This window comes from Mustela erminea, chromosome 12 (assembly GCF_009829155.1).
Source record: "Mustela erminea isolate mMusErm1 chromosome 12, mMusErm1.Pri, whole genome shotgun sequence".
NCBI classification, from domain to species: Eukaryota; Metazoa; Chordata; class Mammalia; order Carnivora; family Mustelidae; genus Mustela; species Mustela erminea.
The window spans coordinates 22,987,187-22,998,292 of NC_045625.1; positions in this window are offsets into that span (position 1 = coordinate 22,987,187).

Below are 11,106 nucleotides of genomic sequence, written 5' to 3' on the forward strand. Positions count from 1 at the left end.
GCTCTGAGGAACCCACCATTCCTCTCTTCTCAATCTAAAACTCTCGTTGATTTCTCTCCGGAGAGACAATAAAGCAATTTCTACCATATGATCATTAATGCCTTTTTTGTTGTTGTTGTTGTTGTTGTTAAAGTTGCCTTCAATGTGTCGTTTTCTTGGAGAAATGTTTTCTCTTCAGGCTCCCTCTTTCTAGTTTTGCTCTTCATACTTTCCAGGCGTCCCCTCTGTCAAGAAAGCCTTTGTTTTTCATTAACACTCTGACCTTCGTGCGTGCCTGCTTTCATTTCACAGGTACGTATCGAGGGTCTACTACATGGCAAACACTGAGACCAGGAGTCCTATCTCAAATATAACTAGAGCTCTGTATGACTCTATTCGGTGCATGGAATTGTAATTAAGTAAACTATAGTTTGATAAACGAAGGTAATTAAAAACAATTTGAGTCATTACCAGTGGCAGGCAGAAGACCACATTCTTGGTTCCCAGCAAAACACTGTAGCATTCCCTTTGCATAGATCTCCTATTCTCTGTCTCTCCCATGGTTGTCAGGACTCTCCCACACTCTGGGTCAGCATGACACACTGACCTGTCATGGAAGCGTCTCCCCCTTCTCCCTACCTCAGCTACAACAGGAAGAAATGCAAGATAAAACACACAAGTCTCTCAAAATAAGAACTTTTTCAATACATATATGAATTAGAAAGCAAGAAAGAAAATCCACTGATGCAGTGAAAGAGAGAGAGAAGCATAGCTCGACCCAGGGGCAAACACCAAAGCCACGTGGTTCACAGAAAGATGATAATTGGACCTGACCTCTAGCGGTTCAGGAGGCTCAGGGACAAGTGGCAAAGCCACCTGTTCTTGCAAAACATAGAACGGAGGGGCGCCTGGGCGGCTCAGTGGGTTAAAGACTCTGCCTTCAGCTCAGATCCTGATCCCAGGGTCCTGGGATCGAGCCCCGCATCGGGCTCTCTGCTTAGTGGGGATCCTGCTTCTCCCTCTCTCTCTACAGGCCTCTCTGTCTACTTGTGATCTCTGTCTGTCAAATACATAAGTAAAATCTTAAAAAAAAAAAAAACATAGAATGGAGCCCATCTACCTTGCCCTAAGCTAGGAAGGGTTGCCTGGGGCATCAGATGGAGGCCAGAAAATGCTACACTCTGACCTGGAGAAAGGGTCTGTTCCACATCTCAGGCCACTCTCTTCCTGCCCATCTATCTAGACTCGGACTTTCTCCATCACATACTCTAAACCACAAACACACCCTGAGGCCTCCAGACACGTCCAGCTTCCCTTCCTGGGAAATCCCACATTCTCCCCTCTAGGTCTAGGCTCTAGACGGTGAACATCGCCCATGGTGTTCAAAAGAAAAATGAAATGAAACGAAAATGAAAATAAGATGTGGTTTCTGTGTCCTGAGGGGACCTTGACTGCTGTGTATTAGCAGTGCCATGATAAGGAACCCCGAGCATCCCCTCTGCGTGAGGTCTTCTTGACAGTCCCAAGGGCAAGGCCAGGTGAATGAACAGCAAGTCCCACATTTCAGGCAGCCTGGACTTCCTTGTAGACTGAGAAATCTACAGATCTGGACAACTTCTACATTCTTGGGTGAACTTTCCTCGTAACGTAAACATCAGGATTAGCTGAGTCAAGGGCCGGGAATGGTTTTTAATGCGGGAGGAGATCTCATTCAGAGCAGCTCTCTTGCTCCCAACACAGCACCTGAGCTTCTGTTGGCCAGATTCTTTAACTGTGATTTTTGGCTTTGCCAGTCTAACCTACTGCTTTTGCTAGATTCCCTTCGAGATAGGCCCGTCTGTTCTGGGAGCTCCTCCTCAGCTAACAGGAGAAACACAGTGAAAGTTTTCACTGAGAACACAAGTGACCAGACATATTTGACCATGCAGATGTTTGGACAAGAATTTACTAAGCTGCTACAACGTCTGCGGGTCAGAAGGGCTTGGGGAGTAGTTTGCACTTTATGCCAGGAAAAGCAAATACCTCGTATATTCTCTCTTTCGTGATGAGAACTGCAGACACCTGATGGAGACAGGTCTACAGTGAAACCATCACTCTCTGTCATCTCGGCCTTTCTCATACCTGTGGTCACAGGACTCCACAGCCAAGGCTCCAGGCCCCAACATGCATGTGTCACCAGTCCATCCCCTGTGTGCTGGCATTGACCTTGGGGCGAGCTTGAGGCTGAGCAAGTTCAGCACATATTTTCTCTGTAGTTTTAACGAGAACTAAAAATTAGACAAAAGGGAGAGTAGGGTACACAGTGGGGAGGACTCCTCCTCCCTAGAGCTTGCCAGAAGTGAAGACATCAGGCGTACCCTTAGGGGACTTGCCTTGGACATCAGCATCACACTGGGGGCATTCACAGCCACAGCAAGGGTGAGAAGCCACTTTCTGAAGTCTCAAGGGAAAGGGATCAGGAGACTCCTCTGAAGTCAGGAGAGAAGTTCAAGGACAGATTAGAAGAAGCAAAAGAACTGATAGTTCAAAGAGACCCACTGTGGGGCACCAGAGGAAGCCTCACCAGCCTCCCACCTGAAGGCCAAGGTGTCAGATTTCACAAGACACAAGAGAAGTCCTCAAGGAGGACTATAGGAGGAGAAAAAACAGGGCGTTTAGGGAATGAAGTAGAATCTTTATAGGGAAGCTGTACCCCCTTAGGCCAAGTGCTCTGCAGCAAGCAAGAAAATGCAAAAGAGAATCAGGATTCCCTATTCTTGCCTTATCTCTGTGGCCCTCCCCATCATCCAGCTTTGGGCATTGACCTGAGCTCTTGCAGGCAAACAAGCAATCAGATCTCCATCAGAGTCAAATGTTTAACCTAAGTCTAGGGAATGCAGGCAATGGGTGGGCTTCTCAGAGGCATCACATGGATTATTAACCAGAGAGAACTGCCCAGCCAACATCTCTTCAGCCTAAGAGAACCATGGGGCTGATTCCCCGGGTTCATTACCCACTCAACCCTCCTCCCACAGCCCCCAGCATTCTAGAGACATGCCAGAGAACCCTTGCAAGGCACACGGGTCACTCCCACTTCAAGCCCTGGGTGTGTCCTCTTCGGTACCCCTATTCCTGTCAAAAAATTGGATAAGCCAAGGTTCAATCAATGTTTTTTCCAGTATATGCTACGGGGAAAAGCCAAGATCTCATCAGAGTCCAAACCACCCCTGCCTGCCACGAGAGTGTGCAAAAATGCAGGAAAGCCAACCCTTCTTGGAAACCTCAGTAATGACTATGGGAACCTGTCGGATGCCAGGAGGCCGGGAAGACAACTTAATTAAGGGCAACCTCTGACAGTTCTGATTGGGAAATTGAGGACACAGTAACAGGGTACCAGTCAGGCACCAAGCTGCTTCTTTTGTTAAGACACAGGGAGGGTCTCTTCTTTTGCCTACAACAAACAGGAGAGCTATAATTACCCAGTGTCAGACTGCAGCTGGGCAGGCTATTTTGGATTTCATATTTTCCTGAAGAGTTTTACAACCAAAAAGATGAAGTGCCTCCCCACTTGAATGGTGGTTGTATTTAAGGTACTTAAGGTCCTCTAACACTCTACAGTCCTAATTCCCCTTCTCTGGTGGTAAAGAGGGGTTCGCAAGCCAAAATCTGGTGGTTTGCACTGCACGGAGCTATAGAAGCCTTGGGTATCAGTTTCCTAGGGCTGCCATGGCAAAGCACAACAACGGGGTGGCTTAAACAACAGAAAGCTATTGCCCACAGTTCTGAAGGCTTAGAAATCCAAGGTGAAGGTTTTGGCAGGGTTGGTTCCTTCTGAGGCTGTGAGGAAGAATCTTCTCCATGCCTCTCGTCTAGCTCACGGGGGCTTGCTGGCAATCTCTGACGTTCCTTGGCCTGTAGATGCAGCAGCGTGATCTCTGCCTTTTTCACCTGGAATTCCTCCTATATGAGTGTGTCTATCTCTGTGTCCAAATTTCCCTTTTATAAGGGTACAGTCCTATTGGATGAAAGCCCACCCTGATGACTCACCCTAACTTGACCACCTGCAAAGACCCTATTTCCAATGAAGTACACTCACAGGTACTGGGAGATAGGACTTCAGCATCTTCTAAAGGGAAAAGATTCAACCCATGCCACTTTGGTTCCAGTGAAATCTCACGAGGATGCCCCTAAGGGGGTAAGGGGGGAAATGGAACTTCTCTAAGTGACATGAGCGAGCGAGCGAGCGTGCTGAGTTCTCGCCACTCCCTCAGCACCACCCTCTTCCTGCAGACTCTAGAAGTCTCTGCAGGGTGTAATAACTCTCCCCAGTTTCAGAGCAATTCAACTGAGAGAGACAAGACTGCAGGGGTTTTTTCCTTTTGTGTGATTTTTTAAGTGATCACGTGTCAAAGATTTATTTAATCATGAATGTGAGAACCATGAGGTGTTACAACCAGATCAAAGGAGCATTCAAAGAACACACGGAGGGGTGCAATCCCGAACACAGAAATGAATTTACAAACAAACGCAAACCTGGTCGATATCCCCAGTGCAATAACCAAGTGCATCTCCAGTGAACAAAATTCATTTGCATTTCTATGGGCAAGAATCATTTGCATTACTATCAGTTTTCTACAAATGACAGAGCTACCAAAAAAGCTGCGAAGCAATGAGAGTTGCAGATAACCAGGAAGGGTGCGCTAGACAAGACACCCAGTAGTCTTTTCTGCCTATTTCAAAGTCTTTCACATGTTTTCCTGGCAGAATGTATGCCTCCCAGGTGCTAGGCCACCTGCTTAAATGTCATCAATCATCTAAGGCATTTATATCCATGGGCGGCGGTCGGTGGGGGGGGGGGGTGGTGTCGGTGTCTGCTGATGGGACGGAAGTGTCCTTCAGGAACCTTTAGGATGGCCCCTTCCCTCCACCTCACCCATTGCTGCTCCCAAGGCACTGAAGGCAGGGAAATGAATTTCCCAGTGGTTACAGGGCTTCCTCAGCTCCTCCTGGGAGACCAGGCTTTCTGGAATTTGGCACCAAGCTTTTCCATCCCATCCTTTGCCTCTTGCCCTCACTACCAAGTCCTTCCATTCCCTGCCTCTGGCCCCACCAATCTTTCTCTCCTGTTCCAGTATACACTTCAGGGGTCAACTCAGCCCTGGCCAAGTATTCCACTCGAGCCACTTTCCTAAACTGGGAAGTCCATCATTCTCAAGATCAACCTTGTTCCGTCCTCTCTGGTATGCTTCCCAACCACTTTGAGACTTTGAGCTAAAAGTCTGAGACCAGAGATGTAAATTTTTCTAGTTCACGTAGTGACTAAGTGACCCAAGGAACATCATTTCCCTAAGCTCCGATGTCCGCCATCCCAAATCTCGGCACTTCTGTGTGTATAAATGAATATAGCAAATGCTGTGTGGTCTTCTGTTCAGACGCCCTCCAGGATCTAGAACTGGGGCACCCATTCCCCCAGCTCACAGCACAGCCTCTCCCTGGAAACTGCCCCATGCCAAAGGAAGCTGCCTCACCCAAGGATATGACCTTCCCCCTCTTCCCCCAACCCCCCAGTCCTGCCAAGAGCAGCTCACTTGCAACTCAGTCCATGCAGGGATGCAAAGCCTCAGCCCTCTTGCCTCAATCTGGAATATCTCCAAAGGGCCACCTCAATTTCAGTGCTCCCTGTGGGTTCAGCTAGGGTCTCTTGCAACCAAATCACAGTTCAACGTCTCCTTCTGCCCAGTCCTGCCTCCCTTACAGGCGCGTTCCCAAGGGACTATCCAATAAATGTCTAGCTTGAGAGCCTCAGAGTTTCAGCGTGTGTTGCCTTGGGAACACGATCCTGCAACAATGAGAGAAAGGCGAGCATATGACAGGGGCTCCAATATGCCACTAGCAAGCTACATGACCTACATCCGAGTGACTTCCCTCGTCACAGACACGCGGTTCCACGCTGACGCAGGAATGAGTAGAAAGGTGGGCCAGCTTGGGTAACCTGGCTAAGAAGTGGAGTGGGGGCGGGGGGGGGAGGTGCTTGTTTTCTGCCAGGCCCAGTGGAAATTCCACAGAGCGGGGGTGAGAGTGGGGCCAGGTACGCCGGCCTGAGATTGCTTCCCTTCCACATCCTGCCAGCCTCCCGACACTGATATCCCTGGGAAAGGCTGACATTTTACAGAGTTATATTCTCCTCAGGTTGGTGTTGTCCTCGGCCAGGCCCCCTGCACCTCAGATAAGGGCTGAGAGCTTGTCAGGCAGCCACACAGCAGCCGCTTCATAGGGGATGAAGTTTCAGTCACTTTTGGGGTCACTGCTTTTCACTCGGCTGTGCCCAGAAGCAGAAGTAACTGTCCCACCCTCAGTCCCGTGAGGAGGGTCGAGTATGGTCACTGAAACTCACATTTCTCATTCCTGCTGGAGACTGAGGGGGACCTCGGGGACCACAGAGCCCATAAACACAGATGGAACTGTACCACACACACACATACACACACTCACACACACATACACAGTTCAAGCTCATGTAGGTCTGCTGGATATTTGTGAGACCTTGGACAAGGAAGATGTTCTGAGCCTCAGTTTTTTCATCTCTAAAATGGGGATGAGTTTTCATGTGAAAAGTAAACTCCAAAAATCTCCCTGACTGACCACGGTCAGCGGAGTTCTGTCGCAGAGCGGTGGCTGTCCTCCAAGATGTGATTCAAAAGTCAGACTCCTTCTGGCTTATAGTTCCAGCATCACCATGCTTGTCTTCATGAGATTGAAGAGGAGAAAAGAACATGGGGGGTCCGAGGTAAGGGAGGAGAGTGGAGGCCAGGCCTGGGAGTAACACACAACACCTTCGCTAACAAACCTTTGACCAAAACCCAACCGTATCACCATCCCTAACTGCAGAGGAGTCTGGGAAATAGAGTTTAGCGGTTTAGTGCGCCCACAAGGGGAAGCCAGCCAGTCCCTGCCCCAGGATGATACCCTTACAGGATTATTAACAAAATAAGCATTTCAGGTGCACAGTGAGGGTTCAGGAGATATTATGTGCTGCAGTTACTAATATCCACAAGGACAATGTACAGGCCCTGAGAAGCAGCTGAAGATGCTGCATTGGACCTGGGTCTGGGGCTAAGGAGGTGGATTTTTGTCTTGCTTGAGCCAAACACCACCCATGATAGGCTCGCAGTGAAGAACTCAAGCTCACCTCTCTGCTGACTTCCCCCGTGAGGAGGAGAGCTGGTGGGCTTTAGTTCTGGCTTAGGAGGAGGCAGGAAAGAGTGGGTGCTTCAGCTGTTCCCCACCTACCATGCTGTGACCAGTTTTCTACCTAAAGTATTAGAAGACTAACGTGACTTGGAACCACAAGAATCCATGACACTTCCAAGGACTCCCAGGCTGTAGGAAGAATGTATTTTCTCCCACGACTTTGACCCTGGGCCACTCCTTGAGAAATAATAGCCTTGGCATTATATTTCTGTATATAATATATTTCATTATATTTGCCTTTTTTTTCTTCCTTATTTTAAAATAAGCCATTTGGGACAAAGTCTCCATGCTTCTATTTCTTCTCTCTAACTCCAAGGTTCTCTCTTTTAAAAAAATTTTTTTAAAGATTTTATTTACTTACTTGCCAGAAAGAGGAGACACAGCGAGAGAGGGAACACAAGTAGGGGGAGTGGGAGAGGCAGACATAGGCTTCCCACTGAGCAAGGAGCCCGGTATGGGACTCGATCCCAGGACCCTGGGATCGTGACCCGAGCCGAAGGCAGATGCTTAACAACTAAGCCACCCAGGCATCCCTTTGAAATTGTTTTTAAAATTTCATTTATTTAGCAGAGAGATAGAGAGAGAGCACAAGCAGGGGGAGCAGCAGGCAGAGGGAGAAGTAGGCTCCCCACTGAGCAGGGAACCCAATGTGGGACTTGATCCTAGGATCCTGGGATCATGACCTGAGCCAAAGGCAGATGCTTAACTAACTGGGCCACCCAGGTGTCCCTCTGTCTCTCTCTCTCTCTTTTTTTAAAACTTTATTTATTTATTTGAGAGAGAGACAGAGAGCGAGAAAGAGCACAAGCAAGGGGAAGTGGCAGTGGCAGAGGGAAAAGCAGACTCCCCACTGATGGGGGGACCCAATGCAGGGCTCAATCCTAGGACCCTGGGATCATGACCTGAGCCAAAAGCAGATACTTAACCAACTGAGCCACCCAGGTACCCTGGTTCTCTCTTCATACTAGAACAGAGGAAAGGGGTATTAATACCAACATATGGGGAAAACACAAAACACCACTATCTGATACCTCGTACCTGCTGCGTTCCCACGTGCATGTGTGCCTATGCGTGAGTGCACAGGCACGAGCCACAGCCACAACCCTCGATGTGCCTGTCATTTTGGTTTGGGGACACAGGAAAGAAGCAGGAAATAGAAAAGAAGGGAAGTGGGAGAAAAGGAAAATGCAGTGAAAGATTTGGGAGAAAAAGGCAAGTAAAACTTCTTTGGATGTTTGCATGCTGTGAATTGTTGCCCCGTCCCAAAATAACTTTATTTCTAATGATCTAGGTTTCTTACAAGAAAGAAGAACCTTGCAGCAAATAATTTTTTTAGAGTTGAAGATGCAGAAAAGCAGAGACTAAAATGATCTTGTAATGAAACACATTGGTCTTTTGGAAAATACTGGCTCACTTGCTTACACAGGTCTTCCAAATGTTGTATTATACCATATCAAAAAATCCCCTGTGTTAGTATCACCACAAGTCTCACTGTAGAATTCTTTAAGAACTGAGGGGCTGCCAAGCTCAGTTACAGAAACAAGTTTTCCAAAACTCAAATTTTTGGTTGAAATTTTGTATTTTTATCATTGGTAAAAAAAAATCATCACTTGTTTTCCTTGAAGAAACAGGCTCATTTTGTTAATTTCCAGGAAAATATTCCCCAGATCCCCTTGTCTGAATAATCACAGTTTGTCTGCTGTCATTCTTTCAAATAAAAATGGTGTTCCATATAAAAGGGGAGGGATTAATTAAGATCTCAACTCAAACATACAAGTTTATTTATTATTTTTTACTTAAGTGTTTTTAATAAAGACAGCCATTGTGCCTCAGAAGGCAGCAAAGCTACTTTACTCATACTTCATTACTCGGGATTTTTTTTTTGGAGATTTTTTATTTTTAAGCACTCTCTACACCCAATTTGGGGCTCGAACTCACAACACCGATATTAAGAGTTGTACATTCCACTGACTGAGCAAGCCAGGCGCCCCGTACTCAGGATATATTTTAAAAATATGTAAGAGGGACGCCTGGGTGGCTCCGTTGGCTGAGCAACCAACTCTGGATTTTGGCTCAGGTCCTGATCCCGGGGTCCTGGGATGGAGCCCCAGTCCGGCTCCCCGCTGGGCGGGGAATCTGCTTGAAGATTCTGTCTCTCCCTCCCCCCTGCCCCTTCCCCCACTCACTCACACTCCCTCTCTAAAATAAATAAGTAAATCTTCAAAAAAATGTGTACACGAGGGCCAAGATTTATTAACATTAATCGTTTTTACCATTTCCTTACGATCACTCCAAAGTGAACCTTATTTTTTTTTTCCCTTCAAGCAGGTGGCGGGACTGGACGCAAGGACAGCTCTTTCGGTTAGAGCCCCCCCTACACACTAAGGACCCAGCAGCTCTGCACGTCATTGGTTGACACCATCGGTGCAGATGTCAATACCATGAAAAAGACAAAGAACATCTTCATGTTGTTATGAAAACAGCTTTGATTCTGAGGACCCCTGGAGCAGTCACGGAGACTTTTCGGGACCTTCAGACCACCCTTTGGAGCAGCTGCGACGCATCAAGCAGAGGTCCTTCTCAACTCATCTGTCACCAACCAACCGGCATCGCCACTGCCTTCCAGATGCTGACATACCCACAATTCTAGGGTTGGTATCTACGCCTCATACGGGCTTTTACTAGATGGACTATAGTTGTAGAAGAATGTATATAGGTTTTTTGGTTATTTTTACTTTTGGATAAATACGTTCAGTCTGTCAGTTTGCGGTGTGCTATTTTCAGGCCATGACATATTTCCGGGCTTCCCCGAACAGACTCCAGTAGATGGAATCTGCTCTTTCCGTTGTATGGTATCCCATACAGTGTATTATCTGCTTTATTTAACTATTCCTCTATTCAAAAAGTTGTCTTTCCCTTTTGAAAGGAGGAGTCTTCCTTTGCTTACAGTTTTTTTTTTTTTTTTAGGGATTTTTTTTTTAATTTATTTCCAGCATAACAGTATTCATTATTTTTGCACCACACCCCGTGCTCCATGCAATCCGTGCCCTCTATAATACCCACCACCTGGTACCCCAACCTCCCACCCCCCGTCCCTTCAAAACCCTCAGATTGTTTTTCAGAGTCCATAGTCTCTCATGGTTCACCTCCCCTTCCAATTTCCCCCAACTCCCTTCTCCACTCTAAGTCCCCATGTCCTCCATGCTATTTGTTATAAGCAGTGCACTTTGAATCGTATCACGAGATGTTCTGCACACATGAAAAGCTGTAAATAACATGCATGCGGTACAAAGAATCAAGTACGCACGGACCTCCGAGGACAAGGGTGCCTTCACCCCCACTAAAAGGGCCTCCTATTTGGCTGGGAATGGTGCAGACTGGCCAGAGTGAGTTGGGTTTGGTTTCTCACTCGAGAGTTTTGGCAGGCCTTCAGGTACCCCCAGGAAGACATGAAAAGGCACCATTCTTGAAGGCTAAGATGAAACTCGCTGTTTTACTCAGGGACAAGCCCCCTCCCTTTTCTGGGAGTGAAAGATACACAAAGTTTCCTTGTTCCCCGAAAGCGGGGTTCAGGTTGGAAAGACAGGTCATTTTCCACTGTTCGCTCTAGACACGAGAAAGCACAATATTTTGTTTTGTTTTGTTTTAATGCCTTTAACATTTCTGAGGTCCCCAGGTTGCACGGTGAACACAAGTGATGGTCTTCCTCGGCAATTATGTGAACCTGCAGCATTTTTACTGGAAAACATGATTACGGTGTCGGTAGCTGCTAATTGTTTTCCGACAATTAAAAAGTGGGGCGATGTTCTGAGATTGGAGTTGAGGTTCGGTGGGATGCTCGTGGACTCCGGGCTGGGTCAGGGATGCGTGCAGCTGCCGCTCCATCCCACTGTGGTT